General features: G+C 38.9%; 1 protein-coding gene across 4 annotated transcripts in view; it reads left to right on the top strand.

Moving 5' to 3' along the window:
* The window catches only part of DIS3L2 (DIS3 like 3'-5' exoribonuclease 2), a 373,789-nt gene that overhangs the window by 129,739 nt on the left and 222,541 nt on the right, over positions 1–21,509 (top strand). The window lies entirely within an intron of this gene.

The raw sequence follows: 21,509 nt of genomic DNA, 5'->3' as shown, positions 1-21,509 counted from the left end.
CCCTCTCTGCTACAGAGTAGGTAGCACAATGCAATTGATATAGTCCTAATTTTTGACCTGTGGCAGTTTTTAGAAAAGGGGGAATCTTTGACAGGTTTAGCTGCTGGTTATGAAAGAGGGGATGAAAGTGCTACCAACGGTTTGTGTGGGCAGTAGTTGCAGTTGCCACATTCCTAATAGGCTTGAACTGTGTTGCTGGGTAACATTGACATCTCTTGCGAGAGGCCCAATCCTGTAGCTGATGTGAACACAATTAAACTGGTATGTAAAATTCTTATGAAAAATAACTTTATTTTACTCTCAGTTTTACTTTAAATATCTTTTAAAAGTATTTTTGTCGGCCAGGGGCGGTGGCTCACGCCTGTAATCCCAGCACTTTGGGAGGCTGAGGCGGGCGGATCACGAGGTCAGGAGATCGAGACCATCCTGGCTAACATGGTGAAACTCCATCTCTACTAAAAATACAAAAAATTATCTGGGCATGGGCCAGGCACGGTGGAGCCCGAGGTGGGCGGATCACGAGGTCAGGAGATCAAGACCATCCTGGCTAACACGTAGAAACCTTGTCTCTACTAAAAGTACAAAAAAGAAAAATTAGCTGGGTGTTGTGGTGGGCGCCTGTAGTCCCAACTACTCAGGAGGCTGAGGCAGGAGAATGGCATGAACCAAAGAGGTGGAGCTTGTAGTGAGCCAATATCGCACCACTGCACTCCAGCCTGGGCAACAGAGCAAGACTCCATCTCAAAAAAAAAAAAAAAAAAAGGTATTTTTGTCATTTCTGGTGGGCATGGATCACTCAAAATTTTATAAACAGATAACCTTAGAAAGTATTTTGATTCTAAGCCTTTTAAAAAGCCAGTCTTGTTTACTCTGATTGAAATCTAAGCCATGGGTCCTCTGGATGCAGAGAAAAAGCAGTTGTAAACATGAGATCTGTGACCATGGACCCTACCTGACCACGTGCTAGGAGACTTAAGGAAAGTATTACGTACAATTTGAATATTTCAAGGTAGAGATTTTGAAGAGATTCTACATAGAAGGAGTATATTTTCTAGCCAAATTGAATTTTATATATACTATTAATGGAAACCAACCAACTCTGACCTGGCCAGGCTGACTAGATAATGAGCTTTGTTATCAAGAAGTTTCTGGCACAGTTCCCACAAAAGGCTAGGAGAAATGCCAGAAGATTACTAAAGGAGGATGTTCAGCAGACAACTTGTTTAGGGACTGCTGAGCATATGTCCCCACAGCGTAAAGAAAGCAGAAGGTGTTTTTAGGACATGACTGCAGAAGGATGACTGCTTTTCTCCATTGCTGATGAGGTAGTGATCTGTGAAAGAAAGCAGTTTTGGAAAGCATGTGGTCTTTATGGTGCCAAGTACTCCTCATTCAGAATGACTTTCCAACTCTGAAATTCTTCTTGACTGAAGAGGCTACTACTTCCTGTGTCAGGTACTGCTATGGGCCCTGCCAGGTGTCACTTACTTCAGGGTACCCAGGTTCCTTTTGTTTGGGGACATGTTTAAATAACTAATGGGTTCCATGTTAAGAGCTCAGCCAGTTCCTTTTGGATGCTATTCCTTGGCATTTCATTCTTGCGATTTTTCTACTTTCTTTTCTTTTAAAATAGTTGAATACTGTGACATTCTTCTTAAAGTAAATGTGTATTATCATAATCACATCAGTACTATGAGTCATGTATTTTCAGTGAGAAGAGTGGCAAATAACCAGGACTCTAAGTAGCCAAATCCTTCATTAACAAGATCAGCAAGGAAGAGAGAGATTCATAGGATAAAGTCAGGCAAAGGAACACTTTAAAGTATATTGTTGGCTTAAAACTGCTTCGTGGAAACCCAGCTCTGGTGATAGGCTTGGCAGATCTCAGCAGCCTCTTTTCCTCTGGGCTCCAAGTGAAGGGATAAGACACATTGATCTCTCATTAGTGGTTGGTACAAATACAAGGACAAGGAAATACTGATGGCTGGAGGTGACAGCAGAATTGATGCCTGGGTTGGATGCTAATAGTTCACTCTGTTAGCATCCAACCCAGAGTTTTGGGAAACTCTGATGCTACACCTCCTCTTGATTCACCCTCTATTATAATTCTCCCCCCACACTCCTTTTGAGACAAGGTCTCACTTTTTCACCCAGGCTGGAGTACAGTGGTGTGACCATAGCTCACTGCAGCCTTTACCTCCTGGAATCAGGTGATCTTCCTGCCTCAGCTTCCTGAGTAGCCGGGACTAAAGTGTGTACCACCACACCCAGAAATTTTTTTTTGTTGTTGTTTTTTAATAGAGACAGGGTCTTGCTGTGTTGCCAGGGCTAGTCTTGAACTCCTGGCCTCAAGCGATCCTCCTGCCAAAGCACTGGGTTTACAGGTGTGAGCCATCGTACCTGGCCCCTCCCTCTTTCTTACAAGTAAATATCACTGAGTACCTTACAAGCCCACTGTATGCATGTTTCTTTCCTTATTCTTTTTGCATCCTTCCTAGCCCGTTGTTACTTATATTACTTCCTTAGTAGCCCTGACTGAGGGAACAACCTTAATCCTTCCCTCAGTATCTGGTACAGATTTCTCTTTTCTGCTAGCCTCTAAATAGAGAGTTTGTGAAACCACATGGCTGTTTCTCATTTCTTGCCCTCTTGATATTTAGGAAAATTGCAATTTGCTCTTTTAAAAATCACAGCATTTTTAAGGATATTTCAACCAGCTTCTCTTACTTGGGATAATAAAAAAAATCTGGTTACCATTAGGATGTTAGTACTTTTTGCACTGTTTAGGGTTTTGAAGTTTGTTATTGAAACAAACCATAACCTTAAGAATATCAAACTTTTCCTAAGACTTCTAGAAAGACTCTTTGCTTTGTGTTGTACTTGCAAGTGGGATTATTAATCCTGGTTCATGCTTGTGTTCAAAAGTGTTTTTTTGGTTGTTTCTGCTGTAGTATTATGTTTCTTCGCCCAAAGCAAATGCTCCATATTGCATGTGTATTTATAGCATATACCTATTTGCTGAGGAAATATTTATATCTTTGTGATAACTACCAGTTTCTCTGGTAAGAGAGCACATTGCTCCTGTTGTCTGTAGCAAGTGCCTATCATTGCATTAAGAGAAACATCTCAGCATCTCAGACATTCATACAGTAGTTTCTTTGAGGATAATGGCACAGGTCTGCATTATCCCCCGCCCCTGAGAGAGAGGTGGCCAAAGACCTGGGCCAGTCCCCAATCCCCACTCGAGATTGAACTTTTACCACTTTACAAGCAGTAGCTTTGTTGTTAGCATAGAAACCTGCCATCCGTATGGAGCTTAGGGACAACCAATTAAAATTTTCTTGGTATCAAATGCATAAATGACTTAAAAAATGTTTGACTGTTGTGCTAGGAAATAGTAGGTCTTATTCATTCTCTCTTTTTTTTTTTTTTTTTTAAGACGGAGTCTGGCTCTGTCGCCCAAGCTGGAGTGAGGTGGCCGGATCTCAGCTCACTGCAAGCTCCGCCTCCCAGGTTCATGCCATTCTCCTGCCTCCGCCTTCCAAGTAGCTGGGACTACAGGCGCCCGCCTCGTCGCCCGGCTAGTTTTTTGTATTCTTTAGTAGAGACGGGGTTTCACCGTATTAGCCAGGATGGTCTCGATCTCCTGACCTTGTGATCTGCCCGTCTCAGCCTCCCAAAGTGCTGGGATTACAGGCTTGAGCCACCGCGCCCGGCCTATTCATTCTTTGTAACTATCTTTTTTTTTTACCCATTAACCTTTGCCACTTCTCCCCACTTACTACCCTTCCCAGTCCCTGGTAATCATCCTTCTACTCTCTATCTCCATGAGTTCAATTGTTTTAGTTTTTTAGCTCTCACAGATAAGTGAGAACGTATGATGTTTGTCTTTCTATGCCTGACTACTTCACTTAACATGATGACCTCCAGTTCCATTCATGTTGTTGCAAATGACAGGATCACATTCTTTTATTTATTTTTTAAATGGCTGAATAGCACTCCATTGTGTATATCTGCCACATTTTCTTTATCCAGTTGTTTGTTGATGGACATGTAGGTTGTTTCCAAATCTTGGCTATTATGATTAGTGCTGCGAAAAACATGGGAGTGCAGATATCTCTTTGATATACTGTTTTCCTTTCTTTTGGATATATGCATGGGAGTGGGATTGCTGGTATGGTAGCTATTTTTAGTTTTTTTGAGGAACTTCCAAACTGTTCTCCATACTGGTTATACTAATTTACATTCTCTCTTTTTTTTTTTTTTTTTTTTTTTTTTGAGACGAAGTCTCGCTCTGTCACCCAGGCTGGAGTGCAGTGGCACGGTCTCGGATCACTGCAAGCTCTGCCTCCCGGGTTCACGCCATTTTCCTGCCTCAGCCTCCCGAGTAGCTGGGACTACAGGTGCCCGCCACCACGCCCGGCTAGTTTTCTGAATTTTTTTAGTAGAGACGGGGTTTCACCGTGTTAGTCAGGATGGTCTTGATCTCCTGACCTCGTGATCTGCCCGCCTTGGCCTCCCAAAGTGCTGGGATTACAGGCTTGAGCCACCACGCCCGGCTACATTCTCACCAACAGTGTATGAGTGTTCCCTTTTCTCTACATCCTCACCAACATTCGTTATTGCCCATCTTTTAGATAAAAGCCATTTTAACCAGGGTGAGATGATACCTCATTGCAGTTTTGACTTGCATTTCTCTGATAATCAATGATGTTGAGCACTTTTCTGTAAGCCTCTTTGCCATTTGTCTGTCTTCTTCACTCAAGAAGTCTTTGCCCAGTCCAGTGCCCTGCAGAGTTTCTCCAATGTTTTCTTTTTGCAGTTTAATAGCTTGAGGTCTTAGATTTAAGTCTTTAATCCATTTTGATTTGATTTTTTTATGTGAGGAGACATAGGAGTCTAGTTTCATTCTTCTACATATGGATATCCAGTTTTCTCAGCACCGTTTATTGAAGAGACTGTCCTTTCCTTGGTGCATGTTATTGGCACCTTTGTTGGAAATGAGTTCACTGTGAATGTATGGATGTATGTGTGGATGTATGTATTCTGGGTTCTGTACTCTGTTCCACTGGTCTGTGTATCTGATTTTATGCCAGTACCATGCCATTTTGGTTACTATAGCTCTGTAGTATAATTTGAAGTCTGGTAATGTGATTGCTCCAGTTTTGTTCCTTTTTCTCGAGATAGCTTTGTCTATTTTGGATCTTTATGGTTCTGTATAAATTTTAGGATTTTTTCTGTGAAGAATGTCATTGGTATTTTGTTAGGGAATGCATCGAATCTGTAGATTGCTTTGGTATTGACATTTTAACAATATTGATTCTTCCCATCCATGAACGTGAAATATCTTTAAACATTTTTGTGTCCTCTTTAATGTAATTCATCAATATTTTATAGTTTGCATTGTATAGATATTTTACTTCTTTGGTTAATTCTGAGATATTTAATTTTATTTGTAACTACTGTAAATGGGATTGCTTTCTTGCTTTCTTTTTCAGATTGTTCACTGTTAGCATATAGAAATACTATGATTTTTGTATGTTGATTTTATATCCTACAAATTTACTGAATTTTCAGTTCTAATAGTTTTTTGGTGAAGTCTTTAGGCTTTTCCAAATATAAGATCATATCATCTGTGAGCAAGAATTATTTGACTTCTTCCTTTTCCAATTTGGGTGTCCTTTATTTCTTTTTTTTTTTTTGAGACGGAGTCTCGCTCTGTCGCCCAGGCTGGAGTGCAGTGGCCGGATCTCAGCTCACTGCAAGCTCCGCCTCCCGAGTTTATGCCATTCTCCTGCCTCAGCCTCCCAAGTAGCTGGGACTACAGGTGCCCGCCACCTCGCCCAGCTAGTTTTTTTTGTATTTTTTAGTAGAGACGGGGTTTCACTGTGTTAGCCAGGATGGTCTCGATCTCCTGACCTCGTGATCCGCCCATCTCGGCCTCCCAAAGTGCTGGGATTACAGGCTTGAGCCACCGCGCCCGGCCCTTTATTTCTTTCTCTTGTCTGATTGCTCTAGCTAGGACTTCCAGTACTAGGTTGAATAACAGTAGTGACAGTGGGTATTCTTGTTGTGTTCCAGACCTTAGAAGAAAGGCTTTTAGTTTTTCCCCATTCAGTTTGATATTAGCTGTGCATCTGTCATATACAGCTTTTATTAGGCTGAGATATATTTCTTCTGTACCCAGTGTTTCAAGGGTTTTTATCATGAATGGATGTTGAATTTTATCAAGTGCTTTTTCAGCATCAATTGAAATGATCATATAGTTTTCTTTCTTCATTCTGTTGATATGATGTATCACATTGATTGATTTGCATGTGTTGGACCATGTTTGCATCCCTGGAATAAATCTCAGTTGGTCATGATGAATGATCCTTTGAATGTGTTGTTGAATTTTATTTGCTAGTATTTTGTTGAGGATTTTTGCGTTAATATTCATCAGTGATATTGGCCTGTAGTTTTTTTTTTTTTTTTTTAATATGTGTCTTTGTCTGGTTTTGGTATTGGTAATATTGGCCCTGTAGAATGAATTTGGAAGTATTCCCTTCTCCTCTGTTTTTCAGAACAGTTTGAGTAGGATTGGTATTAATTCTTCTTTAAATGTTTGGTAGAATACCAATAGTGAAGCCTTCAGGTCCTGAATTTTCTTTGTAGGAAGACTTTTTATTACAGCTTCAATCTTGTTACTTGTTATTGGTCTGTTCAGGTTTTGCATTTCTTCATGGTTCAATCTTGGTAGATTGTATGTGTCTAGGAATTTATCAATTTCCTGCATTTTCCAATTTATTGGTATGTAGTTTCTCATAGTATCCACTAATGATCTTTTGAGTTTCTGCAGTATCAGTTGTAGTGTCTCCTTTTTCATCTCTGATTTTATTTATTTGGATCTTTTCTTAGTCTGGCTAAAGATTTGTCAATTTTGTGTAACTTTTCAGAAAACTATCTTTTTGTTTCATTGATCTGTTGTATTGTTTTCTTCATTTCAATTTCATTTATTTCTGCTCTGACCTTTATTATTTCTTCTACTAATTTTGGGTTTGGTTTGCTACTGCTTTTCTAGTTGTTTAAGATGCATCATTAGGTGGTTTATTTGAATTTTTTCTTATTTCTTTTTCTTTTTTTTTTTTAATTGATGTAAGCACAGTTTTCCCTGTATCCCATAGGTTTTGATATGCTGTGATTCCATTATCATTTGTTTCAAGAAATTTTAAATTTGTTAACCCACTGGTCATTCAGCATGTTTTTAAATTTTCATGTATTTGTATAGTTTCCAAAATTCCTCTTGTTATTGATTTCTAGTTTTGTTCCATTGTGGTCGGAGAAGATACTTGATACTATTTCAATTTTTTTTTTAGTGTTTTAAGACTTGTTTTGTGATCTAACGTATGGTCTGTCCTTGAGAATGATCCATATGCTAAGGAAAATAATGTGTATTCTGCAGCCTTTGGATGAAGTATTCTGTAAATATTTTTTAGGGCTATTTTGATCTATAATGCAGATTAAGTCAGCTGTTTCTTTGTTGATTTTCTGTCTGGGAGATCTGTCAAATGCTGAAAATGGGTTGTTGAAATCTCCAGCTGTTGGCCAGGTATGGTGGCTCATGCCTTTAATCCCAGCACTTTGGGAGGCCAAGGCAGGTGGATCACTTGAGGACAGGACTTTGAGACCAGTCTGGCCAACATAGCAAAACCCCGTCTCTACTGAAAATACAAAAATTAGCCAGTCGTGGTGTGCACCTATAATCCCAGCTACTGGGGAGGCGGAGGTGGGAGGATTGTTTGAACCTGAGAGGCAGAGGCTGCAGGAAGCCAAGATTGCGCCACTGCACTCCAGCCTGGGTGACAGAGTGAGACTCCCTCTTAGAAAAAAAAAAAAAAGGAAAGAAAGAAAGCTCTAGCTGTTATTATATTGGAGTCTCTTTCTCTCTCTCTCTTTAGCTTTAATAATGTTTGCTTTATATATCTGGGCACTCTGGTGTTGGGTGCATATATATTTAAGATTGTTATACCTTCTTGCTAAATTGACCCCTTTATCATTATATAGTGACCTTCTTTTTCTCTTCTTGTAGTTTTTGCCTTGAAATATATTTTATCTGATGTTAATATAGGTATTTCTTCCCTTTTCTGGTTTCTGTTGGCTTGGTATATCTTTTTCCATCCCTTTATTTTCAGTTGATGTATGTCTTTATAGGTGAAGTGTGTTCCTTATAGGCAGCAGATCATTGTGTCTTTTTTTTTCATCCATTCAGCCACTCTGTGTCTTTTTATTGGAAAGTTCAGTCCAGTTACATTCAGTGTTATCATTGATGAGTAAGGACTTACTCCTGCCATTTTGTTATTTGTTTTTTGGTTGTTTTGTGGTCTTCTCTTCTTTCCACATTCCTGTCTTCCTTTTAGTGAAAGTGATTTTTCCCTGGTAATATGATATAATTCTTGCTTTTTAATTTTTGTGTATTTGTTGTATGTTTTTTGATTTGAGGTTACAATCAGTATTACAAATGCTATCCTATAACCCATTATTTGAAGCTGATAGCAGCTTACTACTGTTTTCATAAATAAATAAGCAAAAAGAAAACTAATAAAAACTCTACACCGTAACTTCATCCCCTCACTTTTTTTGTTGCTTTTATTCACATCTTGCAATATTGTCTGTGTCTTGAAAAGTTGTTGTAGTTATTATTTTTAATTGGTTTATCTTTTAATCTTTCTATTTAAGGTAAGAGTAGTTTACACACCAAAGTTACAGTGTTATAATACTTCTGTGTTTTTCTGTGTACTTATTATCAGTGAGTTTTGTACCTTCAGATGATTTTTCATTGCTCATTAATGTTCTTTTCTTTCTAAATGAAGTACTCCCTTTAGCGTTTCTTGTAGGACAAATCTGGTGTTGATGAAGTCCTTCAGCTTTTGTTTGTCTGGGAAAGTCTTTATTTCTCCTTGATGTTTGAAGGATATTTTCACTGGATATACTATTCTATGGTAAAAGTTTTTTTTTTTTTTTTCCTCCAGCTCTTTAAACATATTATGCCACTGTAAGGTTTCCACTGGAAAGTCTGCTGCCACATGTGTTGGAGCTTCTTTCTTGGGGTTCTTTCTCTCTCTCTCTCTCTCTCCCCGTGCTTTCTTTCCTTTCTCTTCCCCTTCCCTTCCCTTCCCCTGCCCTGCCCTTCTCCTGCCCTCTCCTGCCTTCCTTTGCCCTGCTCTCCCCTGCCCTCTCCTCCCCTGCCCTCCTCTCCCCTCCCCTTCCCTGCCCTGCCCTTGCCCTGCCCTTGCCCTGCCCTTCTTCTGCTCTCCCCTCCCCTCCCCTCCCGTCCCCTCCCTCCTCTCCCCTCCCCTTCCCCTTTCTTCCCTTCTTTTTTTTGGGTCCTTTCTTTATCCTTGACCTTTAGGAGTTTGATTATTAAATGCTTGGGGTAGTTTTCTTTTAGTTAAATCTGCTTGGTGTTCTATAACCTTCTTGTACTTGAATATTAGTATCTTTCTCTAGGTTTGGGGAATTGTCTGTTATTATTTCTTGGATTAAATTTGCTATCTGTATGTCTTTCTCTACCTCCTCTTTAAAGCCAATAGCTCGTAGGTTTGCCCTTTTGAGGCTGTTTTCTTTTTTTTTTTTTTGAGGCGGAGTCTCGCTCTGTCGCCCAGGCTGGAGTGCAGTGGCTGGATCTCAGCTCACTGCAAGCTCCGCCTCCCGGGTTTACGCCATTCTCCTGCCTCAGCCTCCTGAGTAGCTGGGACTACAGGCGCCCGCCACGTCGCCCGGCTAGTTTTTGTATTTTTAGTAGAGACGGGGTTTCACCGTGTTCGCCAGGATGGTCTCGATCTCCTGACCTCGTGATCCGCCCGTCTCGGCCTCCCAAAGTGCTGGGATTACAGGCTTGAGCCACCGCGCCCGGCCGAGGCTGTTTTCTAGATCTTGTAGGCACGTGTCATTCTTTTATTCTTTCTTCTCTTGTCTCCTATGTGTATTTTCAAATAACCTGTCTTCAACCTCACTAATTCTTTGTTCTCCTTGATCAGTTTTGCTATTAAAAGACTCTGATGTGTTCTTCAGTATGTCAGTTTCATTTTTCAGCTGCAGATTTTCTGTTTGATTCTTTTTAATCATTTCAATCTGTTTGTTAATTTATCTGATATAATTCTGAATTTCTTTTCTATTATCTTGAATTTCTTTGAGTTTCCTCAAAACAACTGTTTTGAATTTTCTGTCTGAAAGGTTACATATTTCTGTTTCTTGAGGATTGGTCCTTGGTGCCTTATTTAGTTTGTTTGGTGAGGTCATGTTTTCCCAGATGGTGTTGATGCTTGTAGATGTTCATCAGTGTCTGGACATTGAAGAGTTAGGTATTTATTGTAGTGTTCGTGGTTTAGGCCTGTTTGTATCTGTCCTTCTTGGGAAGGCTTTCCAGGTATTCAAAAGGATTTGGGTGTTCTAATCTAAGCCGTATGTGCGTTAGGGGTTACCCCAAGCCCAGTAACACTTGTGTTTTTTGCAGACTTGTAGAGGTTCCTCCTTGGTGGTCTTGGATAAGATCTGGAAGAGTTCTCTGGATTACCAGGCAGAGACTCTTGTTCTTTTCTCTTACTTTCTCCCAAACAAACCAAGTTTCTCTGTCTGTGCTAAGCCACCTGGAGCTGGGAGTGGGCTGACCCAAGTACCGCTGTGGCCATTATCACTGGGACTGTGTTGGATCAGACCTGAAGCCATCACAGCACTGGGTCTCACACAAGGCCCACTCTAACCACAACCCAACAACCTGTATTGCTGCTGAACTGGCTTTCACACCACAAGATGCAGTCCTTTTCACCCTTCCCTCCCCTTTCCACAGGCAGAGGAGCCTCACCCTGTGATTGCCACCACTACACACCCATGGGGAGTACTGCTAGGCTTCCACCAATGTTCACTTAAGGCCCAAGGACTCCTCAGTGAACTTGTGGTGATGAATGTTGGTAGGCCTGGGACTTACCCTTCAAAGTGGTGGGCTCCCCTCTGGCCCAGGGCAGGTCCAGAAGTGATGCCGTGTAAGAGCCAAGGCCTAGAATCAGGGACCCCAAGAGCCCACCTGGTACTCTACTCCCCTGAGGCCAAGCAGATGGAGTCTTTCACAATAGCCACCACAGCTGAGAATATGCTGTATCTAATCTTAAGCCAGCATGTCTCAGAGTCTCATCCAAGGCCCATGGTGTGCTACCTGGGTATCACAGCTGGTTATTCAGGGCCGAATGGCTCTTTAATTTAGCAGGTGATCCACCATTACTGGGTCATTCCTCCCTTCAAGGCAACAGGTTATCTTCTGGCCTAGGGTGTGCCTAGAAATGTCATCAGTGGAAATTTTTGCTTCCCTGTCTTTTAGGCTGGGTGAACAATGTGGTCATACTAGGTAGGATAGATGGTCAGGATCCACGGTATTCTAAGACCCAAATCCTGTGCTAGACCAGACATTCCTCCCTATGGAGTTTACAAAAGAAATATACACAAGAGGACAAAGCAAGGCAGAGGAACAGTTCTTCCTTTATTAACGGAAGCTTCCATCTAAGCCAGAATGATTGTAGTGTACATTCCTACTTGCAATGTATGAGGTTCCTTTTATCTTCTCATCTCTGCCAACAGTTAGGATTATCGAGCTTTCTAATTTTTTTTTTTTTTTAGACAGAGTCTACTCTGTCACCCAGGCTGGAATGCGGTGACACCATCTCGGCTCACTTTAACCTCCACCTCCTGGGTTCAAACAATTATCCTGCCTCAGCTTCCCGCGTAGCTGGGACTATAGGCACACGCCACCATGCCCAGATAATTTTTGTATTTTTAGTGGAGATGGGGTTTCACCATGTTGGCCAAGGTGGTCTGGAACTCCTGTCCTCAGGTGATCCGCCTGCCTTGGCCTCCCAAAGTGCTGGGATTACAGGTGTGAGTCACCACACACGGCCCAGCTTTCTAATTTTTGTAATATAGATTAAGTTCTATAAATTGCTTTTTTATGTCATTTGCCCATTTTTCCATCAGGGTGACTATTCTCTTGTTGATTTACAGGAATTTCTTATCTTCTATCTAATAATCCCTTTTCTAATGTCAGTTTTACAAACATCTTCTCTCATTTTGTCATTTAGTCATTTGCCAATTAACTTTGTGTGGTATCTTCCATAGAACAAACATTTTTAATTTTAATGCAGTAAAAGTTAACATACACTTTATGGGTTTTTAAGTTTTTCCCTGTCACTAGGTCACAAAGATATTCTCCCTTGTAATATTTTATTAAGTCTAGAGTTTTGCCTTTTGTTAAACTTCATGATGCGCATTCTTCATTGATTGAGATTATCACCTGGTTTCTCTCATCTAAGTCTATTTCTGAAGTTGAACCATCCTTTTGTTCGTAATATAAATTCTACTTAATCCTGATGTGTTATTATTTCAAAAATACATGATTGGATTCATTTAGGTAATATTAGTGTAGTATTTTGTGTGTGTGTGTGTGTGTGTGTGTGTGTGTTTTTTTTTTTTTGGGACAGAGTCTAGCTCTGTTGCCCAGGCTGGAGTGTAGTCATGCCATCCTGGCTTACTGTATCCTCTGCCTCCTGGGTTCAAGAGGTTCTCCTGCCTCAGCCTCCCAAATAGCTGGGATTACAGATGTACACCATCACACTCAGATAATTTTTGCATTTTTATTACAGATGGGGTTTTGCCATGTTGTCCAGGCTGGTCTTGAACGCCTGGCCTCAAGTGATCTGCACACCTCAGCCTCCCAAAGTGCTGGGATTATAGGCATGAGCCAGTGTGCCTGGCCAAGTGTAGTGTTTTTTGTATCATGTTAAAATGGATCTTTGATTTTTTTGTTATTCAGTTTTTAGAATCAAGATTATAATAAATTAATGAAATGTGTTGGTCAGTTTCTGAGAATTTACTATTTTTCTAGAAGAGCTTATGTAAAACAGGAATGAACCTTTGAAATTTGGTAGAATTCATTGTAAAATTGTCTGTACCTGCTGTTTTTCAGGAGGCAAGATCTTTGCTGTTTTAATCCCTTTTATACTAATTGGTCTGTTCAGATTCTGTATCAGTTCTTGTGCCAATTTTGGCATAATTTAATGGGACTTTATCCATTCAAATTTATTAGTATGTAGATACTCCTAATTCTCACTGTATCTGTTATCATTTCAAAAACCTCCTTCGTGTCTGTACTTTTTTGTATTCCTTTTCATTCTATATTTTAATTATTTGAATCTTCTTTTTTCTTTGATAACTCTTGCTCATCAAGGGTCTATCTTATTAATCTTTTCAAAGAACAGTTTTGGTTGTGTTATTTTTCTCTTTTCTCTAATTTTTATTTTTATTTTTTTTTGAGACAGAGTCTTGCTCTGTTGCCCAGGCTGGAGTGCAGTGTCATGATCTTGGCTCACTGCAACCTCTGCCTCCTGGGCCCTGCCTCAGCCTCCTGACTAGCTGGGATTACAGGTGCCTGCCACCATGTCCCGCTAATTTGCGTTTTTTTTTTTTTTTTTTTTTTGGGACAGAGTCTAGCTCTGTTGCCCAGGCTGGAGTGTAGTCATGCCATCCTGGCTTACTGTATCCTCTGCCTCCTGGGTTCAAGAGGTTCTCCTGCCTCAGCCTCCCAAATAGCTGGGATTACACAGATGTACACCATCACACTCAGATAATTTTTGCATTTTTATTACAGATGGGGTTTTGCCATGTTGTCCAGGCTGGTCTTGAACGCCTGGCCTCAAGTGATCTGCACACCTCAGCCTCCCAAAGTGCTGGGATTATAGGCATGAGCCAGTGTGCCTGGCCAAGTGTAGTGTTTTTTGTATCATGTTAAAATGGATCTTTGATTTTTTTGTTATTCAGTTTTTAGAATCAAGATTATAATAAATTAATGAAATGTGTTGGTCAGTTTCTGAGAATTTACTATTTTTCTAGAAGAGCTTATGTAAAACAGGAATGAACCTTTGAAATTTGGTAGAATTCATTGTAAAATTGTCTGTACCTGCTGTTTTTCAGGAGGCAAGATCTTTGCTGTTTTAATCCCTTTTATACTAATTGGTCTGTTCAGATTCTGTATCAGTTCTTGTGCCAATTTTGGCATAATTTAATGGGACTTTATCCATTCAAATTTATTAGTATGTAGATACTCCTAATTCTCACTGTATTCTGTTATCATTTCAAAAACCTCCTTCGTGTCTGTACTTTTTTGTATTCCTTTTCATTCTATATTTTAATTATTTGAATCTTCTTTTTCTTTGATAACTCTTGCTCATCAAGGGTCTATCATTAATCTTTTCAAAGAACAGTTTTGGTTGTGTTATTTTTCTCTTTTCTCTATTTTTATTTTTATTTTTTTTTGAGACAGAGTCTTGCTCTGTTGCCCAGGCTGGAGTGCAGTGTCATGATCTTGGCTCACTGCAACCTCTGCCTCCTGGGCCCTGCCTCAGCCTCCTGACTAGCTGGGATTACAGGTGCCTGCCACCATGTCCCGCTAATTTGCGTTTTTTTTTTTTTTTTTTTTGTGGTAGAACCAGGTTTCACCATGTTGGCCAGGCTGGTCTTGAACTCCTGACCTGAAGTGATCTGCCCACCTCGGCCTTCCAAAGTGCTGGGATTACAGGCGTGAGCCACTGCTCCTGGCCTTTTTTTCTCTATTGTTGATAATGATGTTTTGTGTATCTTTGATATTTGCTCTTAACTTTTTAATTTAATTTCTTATTTTCCAGGGATGTTGCTTTTTTGCCCTTTCCCCAACTTCTTGAGTTGAATACTTAGCTTATTAATTTTAACCTTTCTTGTTTTATTTGAAATGTTTTTAAAGCTACATATGTACCTCTAAATACTTCTTTAGCTCTATTCTACAGATTTTTATGTCCAGTGTTTTTATTATTCAGTTTTAAATATTTTATTTTCTTTATGATTTCTTCTATAACTAGGTTATTAAGGCTGTTTATATATTTTGCTATTTTTTGTTAATGTTTAATTTTATTATATTGTCAGTATAGGATGTCTGTATGTTTAATTCTTTATAGTTTATGGATACTTCCATTATAGTCTATTATATTGCCTATATTTTTAAATATTACATGTATGCTTTGAAAGAAAGATGTGTGTGTGTGTGTGTGTGTATATATCCACAAACTTGATTTATAATTATATTGTTCTTCTCTTCATAATAAACTATTTATTATTGTGTGTATTTTATCTGTCAGTTTCTGAGAGGGATCTTTAAAAATTTATGTCTGGGGCCAGGTGTGGTGGTTTAAGCCTGTAATGCCAGCACTTTGGGAGGCTGAGGTGGGCAGATCACTTGAGGTCAGGAGTTCGAGACTAGCCTGGACAACATGGTGAAACCCCATCTCTACTAAAAATACAAAAATTAGCCGGGCTTGATGGCAGGTACCTGTAATCCCAGCTACTCGGGAGGCTGAGGCAGGAAAGTTGCTTGAACCTGGGAGGTGGAGGTTGCAGTGAGCTGAGATCGCACCATTGCACACCAGCCTGGGTGACAAGAGTGAGACTCCGTCTCAAAAAAAACAAAAAACAAAAAAAAACCCACAGATATACCTTCCATTTAAAAATCTGTGTCTGTAAATTTTGATTTATTTGTATTTCCTACAGTCTTGTCAATTGTAGCTTGATATATTTTGAAGTTGTGTCGTTATATACATATGTGTATGGTAGAATATACCTAGTTGTATTTTTGTATACATGCATATCCATATATGTGGGTAACTATTTGTACACATATTTATCATCAGTATTTAGTGAGCATTTACAATGTGCTAGGCCGTTTCTAAGCACTTTGTAATTAATTCTCATTACATTATTAATTGATCCTTAGAACATATCTAGTATAATGTCTATTTTAGGAATAAATAGTATTGATCTCAGGAATTCCAGTAGTTTTTGTTCCTAAGATGCAGAAGAGTTATGCAGTTGGTAAGTATACTTTAAGATCATTCTAATTGATCTGAAATGGGGCTAAGCATTGGTATTTTGAAAGAGCTCTTTAGAGATTCAAGGATTCTGCTACATACTCGGCATTGCTGCTGTAGAATCAGCCCTAGGCTTGTCCTCCTATTATATTATTTCTCCCCTAATAAATAGCAATATTCACAATACAGTAGGTTAAACTTTCATGGTTCTCTAACCCTGAGTTTAATAATTAAATCAAGAATCATCACTGGATACTAAAACCATTGAGATAAAGGTTTTGGGGACCAGAATATTCACATGGACTCAAAGTGTCATGCCACACTTGACTTACTAATTAATTACAGTGGGCAGAATGTCCTTTATAGTAGACATATTTGGTAGTCACCAGTCTAACCAACTGATGAAGCTTAGCATCATTAATTGGGATAGTCTGACATTTTGTACCTTCTGATGGGATGCATTATTGTATATCATTATCTGTGAAGCATTCATGCTAAAAATGTTTCAACTGAATCAAGCCTCTAGCCCTAACCTCCAGTCTACTGGAAATACAGGGAATATTGGAATAAGTTAAATGACACCAAGGGAGAAGTAATAAGATTAAATCCAATGCCATGAAAAGCAAGGGGAGCTGTTCTAGTGGAAGAAAAAGCAAGAGAGACATAACTAAAAATATTGTGTGAAGCTTGGTTAGAACTTGAGTTGGGGAAAAAATATGGTAGCAACAATTGGGGAGATTTAAATTTAGAGTGGATATTAGGTGACATTTTGGAATTACCATTAATTTTCTTAGGTGCGATAATGATGTTGCAGAGATATAGGAGAATGTCCTTATTTTTAGGAGACACTGGCTAACATGGTTGGGGTGAAGTATCCTGATGTCTTTAATTTATTTTGAATGGTTCAGAAAAAAGAATAAACAAAACTGTGGTTGTGTGTGTGTGCAAACACACATGCATATACAAATCAAGAGAGAATGGGTGCAAATGTAGCAATATGTTAATTGGTGAATCAATAGGTATTCATAACATCAGTCTTTCAGCTTTTTAGTAAATTTAAAAATCTTTAAAATAAAACATTGTGTGAAAAAATACTCCATGCATTACTGAAAGAGAAAAATTGCCATGTTCTGCAGTTTGGTGTGGATTTCAAGAGCTAGCATTGCTCATTCCATCTTTGGTCCCGAAATTACTCTAAAGCATAAAATAATTATTGCTTATTGTTCAATACAAATATAGTCAGGACTGCTGTTTTCAGCTGGATATTTTTTCTAAAAATTACTTTTATTCAGTCAGTCACAATTTTATTTCCCATTAAAAATGCCAATGTATCACACAAGGTATTAGTAAAATAAAAATCTTGAGTAAAGACTTTTTAACTTATTTGAGTTAACAGTGGATTAAGAGAAATTCTTGGGAAAATTAATGAAACCTTCAAGTAATTTTATAAGCATGATTGTTTTTGTGAACCTCATGTAAAAGTCAAACAGAATGACTTTTGCAAAAGTCAACATTCCTCCTGCAAAAGTCAAACATTCATTTGCTTGAATGTTCTGATTATTTCTAATAATTTTGCAGTTGGTTGTTTTGATTTTCTAGGTGTAAAGTAATTTTGTCTTTTCCTTTCTAATTTTGTACCTTTTATTTATTACCTTATTTCATTGGCCATTACTTTAAGAACTGTGTTGCATAATAGTGGTGATTGCCTTGTTCCGGATTTTAGTGGGAATGCTTCCAGTATTAAACCCTCAAGCACAATGCTGGTTATTGGCTTGAGACCAAGTTAACCAAATGTCCTCTTTTATATTAAAAGTTTCTGTTGGGAATAGATGTTGAATTCTCTTCAAGTGCCTTTTGAGCCTCTTTCAAGATGCTGTTTTTCCCTTTGGCTTGTTAACGTGATGACATATAATATTGAATAATACTTGCATTCCACATCTGACCATGACCCTCATTTAGTCATGGTGTGTAGCATGCATTAACATGTAACTCAGTTGTGTTTGCTAATAATTTATTCATGATTTTTGGATTTACAGTAAAAAGTGACATAGTCTGCAGTTTCTTCTTATTGTCTTTGTAACTTTGTAGGAAGAATTGGGGAGCTTTTCTCGTTGCCTTGAAATAGTTACAATAGCATTGAGAGTGATCACGTATTCTCAATGATTGAAGCAATTAAAGAACTCATACTTGAAACATGGGCTAGAGCATTCTATAGTTGGTAACTTTCTCAATCTCTAGTGATTATTAATTTCTTTAAATTTTCTTTGCATGTATTCATTTTGATAATTATATTTTCCAGGAAAATAATACATTTTAAGCACATATTGTAATGTATTAGAATAGAGCTGTACAAAGTATTTTCTGTTATTTAGTTTCCTCTGTATCTGTGATCATAGCCCCTTTCAGGTCCCCTCACCACCACCTTTTTTAACACTAGCTAGTGACTTAATCTGTTTAATTTCTAATGGAAATAGATTTCTGCCATTTTTATTTATTGTAAATAATTTCTACTGTTTTTATTACCAAAGAATTTCTTTTAGATATAGTAAATCTGAGATGGTCATATTTAATTAGAAATACAGACTGAAGTTCATGATAGAGGTTTGTGAACTGGAAATGCAGTTTAATGAGTCATTAGTGTCAAATTAGTTCCTTGAGTCACTCCTAGATTCTGAGAGTTCTTTTAAGAGACTGTCAGAGGACAAGGGCCTACCTGTTCTCTTTTTCTGCCACCTGACTTTCCCTCCTTGAATGCAGTAGGTATTGTTTATCAAACTGTCCCCTGCCCTGGAGTCTCTATAACACGCAGAAACTTTTGTGGGTTAAATTTGTTTTTTATTGTGGTAAAAAAATTTGCCATTTTAACAATTTTTAAGTGTACAATTCAGTGTCATTCATTGCATTTGCTGTGTTGTGCAACCACTACCACTATTTCCCAAACCTTTCACCATCCCAAACAGAAGCTCTATAACCAGTAACCAGCCACTCCTCATTTCTCCCCCAACTCCTGATAACCACAAATCTACTTCCTTTCTATAAATTTTCCTAATCTAGAGATTTCATATAAGTGGACTCATGCAATGTTCTTTTATGTCTGGCTTTTTTCACTTAGCACAATGTTTTCAAGGTACACGTATGTTGTAGCGTGTATCAGAACATCCTATTCTGTGGCTGAATAATATTCCATTATATTGTATATACTGAATTCTGGTATTTTTGTTTGTTTGTTTTTTGCTTTTGAGACAAAGACGCAGCGGGTCTGGCTCTGTTTCCCAGGCTGGAGTGCAGTGGTGTGATCTCAGCTCACTGTAACCTCTGCCTCCTAGGCTCAAACCATCCTGTCACCTCAGCCTCCTGGAGTAGCTGGGACTACAGGTAGCACCACCACACTCAGCTAACTTTTGTATTTTTTGTAGAGATGGGGTTTCACCATGTTGCCCAGGTTGGTCTCAAACTCTTGAGATCAAGCGGTCTGCCCGCCCTGGTCCCCCAAAGTGCTGGGATTACAGATGTGAGCCACCATGCCCAGCCATACATTTTGTTTATCCATCCATGTTGATGAACACTTGAATTATTTCTACCGTTGGCTATTGAATAGTGAATAATGCTGAAATGAACATTGGTATACAAGTATCCGTTTGAGTCACTGTTTTCAATTGTTTTTATACCTAAGTCATATAGGAGTAGAATTGCTGGGTCATAGGGTAATTCTGTGTTTAGCTTTTTGAAGATTGTGAGGTTTTTTAAAAAGGGATTTTTGTTGGCTATTAAATACATGGTTATTAGGTGGGTTAACAGAAACTGAAGATTTTGATATATTATAGAAAATTTTGAAATAATAATGATTACATCTGTTCTTTATTCACATATAACTGGAGCTTGCCCAACTCTTTTTCAGGCTTTTCCTTTTCACTTCTTTCTCTTCCCATTTTTTAAAATCCTGGAGTCATTCCTACCTACTTGCCTAGTTTCTCTTTTACACAAAAAGACCTAGGCAGCGTGGGTTTCAGAACATTTTTCTAACATTACAAATAACTTATTTTATAGAATATACTCTGCCCCATGCTGCCGCTTCCAGCTAGCAAGAAGCATCAGCCTTGCTAGCACTTTCAGCACAAAATTATTGGGATAGAAACCTAAATAAAAGGAAATAATGTCTCACAAATGTTGTTCATCCTGTTATCAGGAAACAGGGATTCCCAGACCTTTAGCATGTCAGTCACTATGTGTGCTTATCCTTCTCCTTTGTTGAAGGTGAGTGAAGACTTGAAGGCTCCTGTGCCTGTCATCCCCATGGCTTTTCCGGCACCTTTTCCAATATAGTGTTCCTGACTCTCTTGCTTGCTCTGCACTTTTAGCTTTATACTAGGCTCCCTGGGCTTTTTTATAATTCATTTTCTTTGGGATTACTGGTAATGAAAAGGGAAGAACAACTTCTCTGAGTAATGGTATTGTTTTCTCCTTACTTCCTTTTCCATGTTCTCTAGATTCTAGCCACTTTTGGAATCTTTCTTCCCAGTCTATCTGCTGATCCCCCTCTCTGGTACTTTCCAGGTCAATCCAGTCCATGCTAGTAACAAGGTATTGACTCAAGGGCCATATCTATTTACAATTACATTACATTGCCATAGAAATAAAATTCTGGCCCTGGATGGGTCCTACAAGATCAGGTACTCAACTGGGCATGGTGGCTCACTCCTGTAATCCCAACACTTTGGGAGGCCGAGGTGGGTAGATCAGGAGGTCAGGAGATCGAGATCATCCTGGCTGACACAGTGAAACCCCATCTCTACAAAAAATACAGAAAAATTAGCTGGGCATGGTGGTGGGTGCTTGTAGTCCCAGCTACTCAGGAGGCTGAGGCAGGAGAATGGCATGAACCTGGGAGGCGGAGCTTACAGTGAGCTGAGATCCGGCCACTGCACTCCAGCCTGGGCGACAGAGCAAGACTCCGTCTCAAAAAAAAAAAAAAAAAAGATCATGTACTCTTGTTGACATGTGATACTCTACCCCTAATGGCTCTTAGTGGGACACTTTATGTTATTTACAAGTACAGTTTTATAATACTGAATGAAAATAGTAAATTTTAAAGGGATGGAGGAAAATTTACCAAGCAAATGGAAAATAGAAAAAAGCAGGATTGTAATCTTAGTTTCTGACAAAACAGACTTTAAACCACCAAAGATCAAAAAAAGACAAAGAAGGGCATTACATAATGGTAAAGGGTTTAGTTCAACAAGGAGAGTTAACTGTCCTAAATATATATGCACCCAATACAGGAGCACCCAGATTTATAAAGCAACCTCTTAGAGACCGAGATTCCCACTCATTAATAGCGAGAGACTTTAACACCCCACTGACAATATCAGATCATGGAGACAGAAAATTAACAAAGATATTCAGGACCTGAACTCAGCTCTGGATCAAGTGGACCTGATAGATTATCTACAGAACTCTCCACCCCAAAACAACAGAATATACATTGTTCTTATTGCCACATGCACTTATTTTAAGATTGATCACATAATCGGAAGTAAAACACTCCTCAGCAAATGCAAAAGAACTGAAATCATAACAAACAGTCTGTTGGACCAC

Source organism: Trachypithecus francoisi, unplaced genomic scaffold (genome assembly GCF_009764315.1).
Source record: "Trachypithecus francoisi isolate TF-2019V2 unplaced genomic scaffold, Tfra_2.0 Lachesis_group13, whole genome shotgun sequence".
NCBI lineage: Eukaryota > Metazoa > Chordata > Mammalia > Primates > Cercopithecidae > Trachypithecus > Trachypithecus francoisi.
Note: the sequence above shows the minus strand (reverse complement) of the source record. Positions and strands in the feature narration are given on the sequence as shown.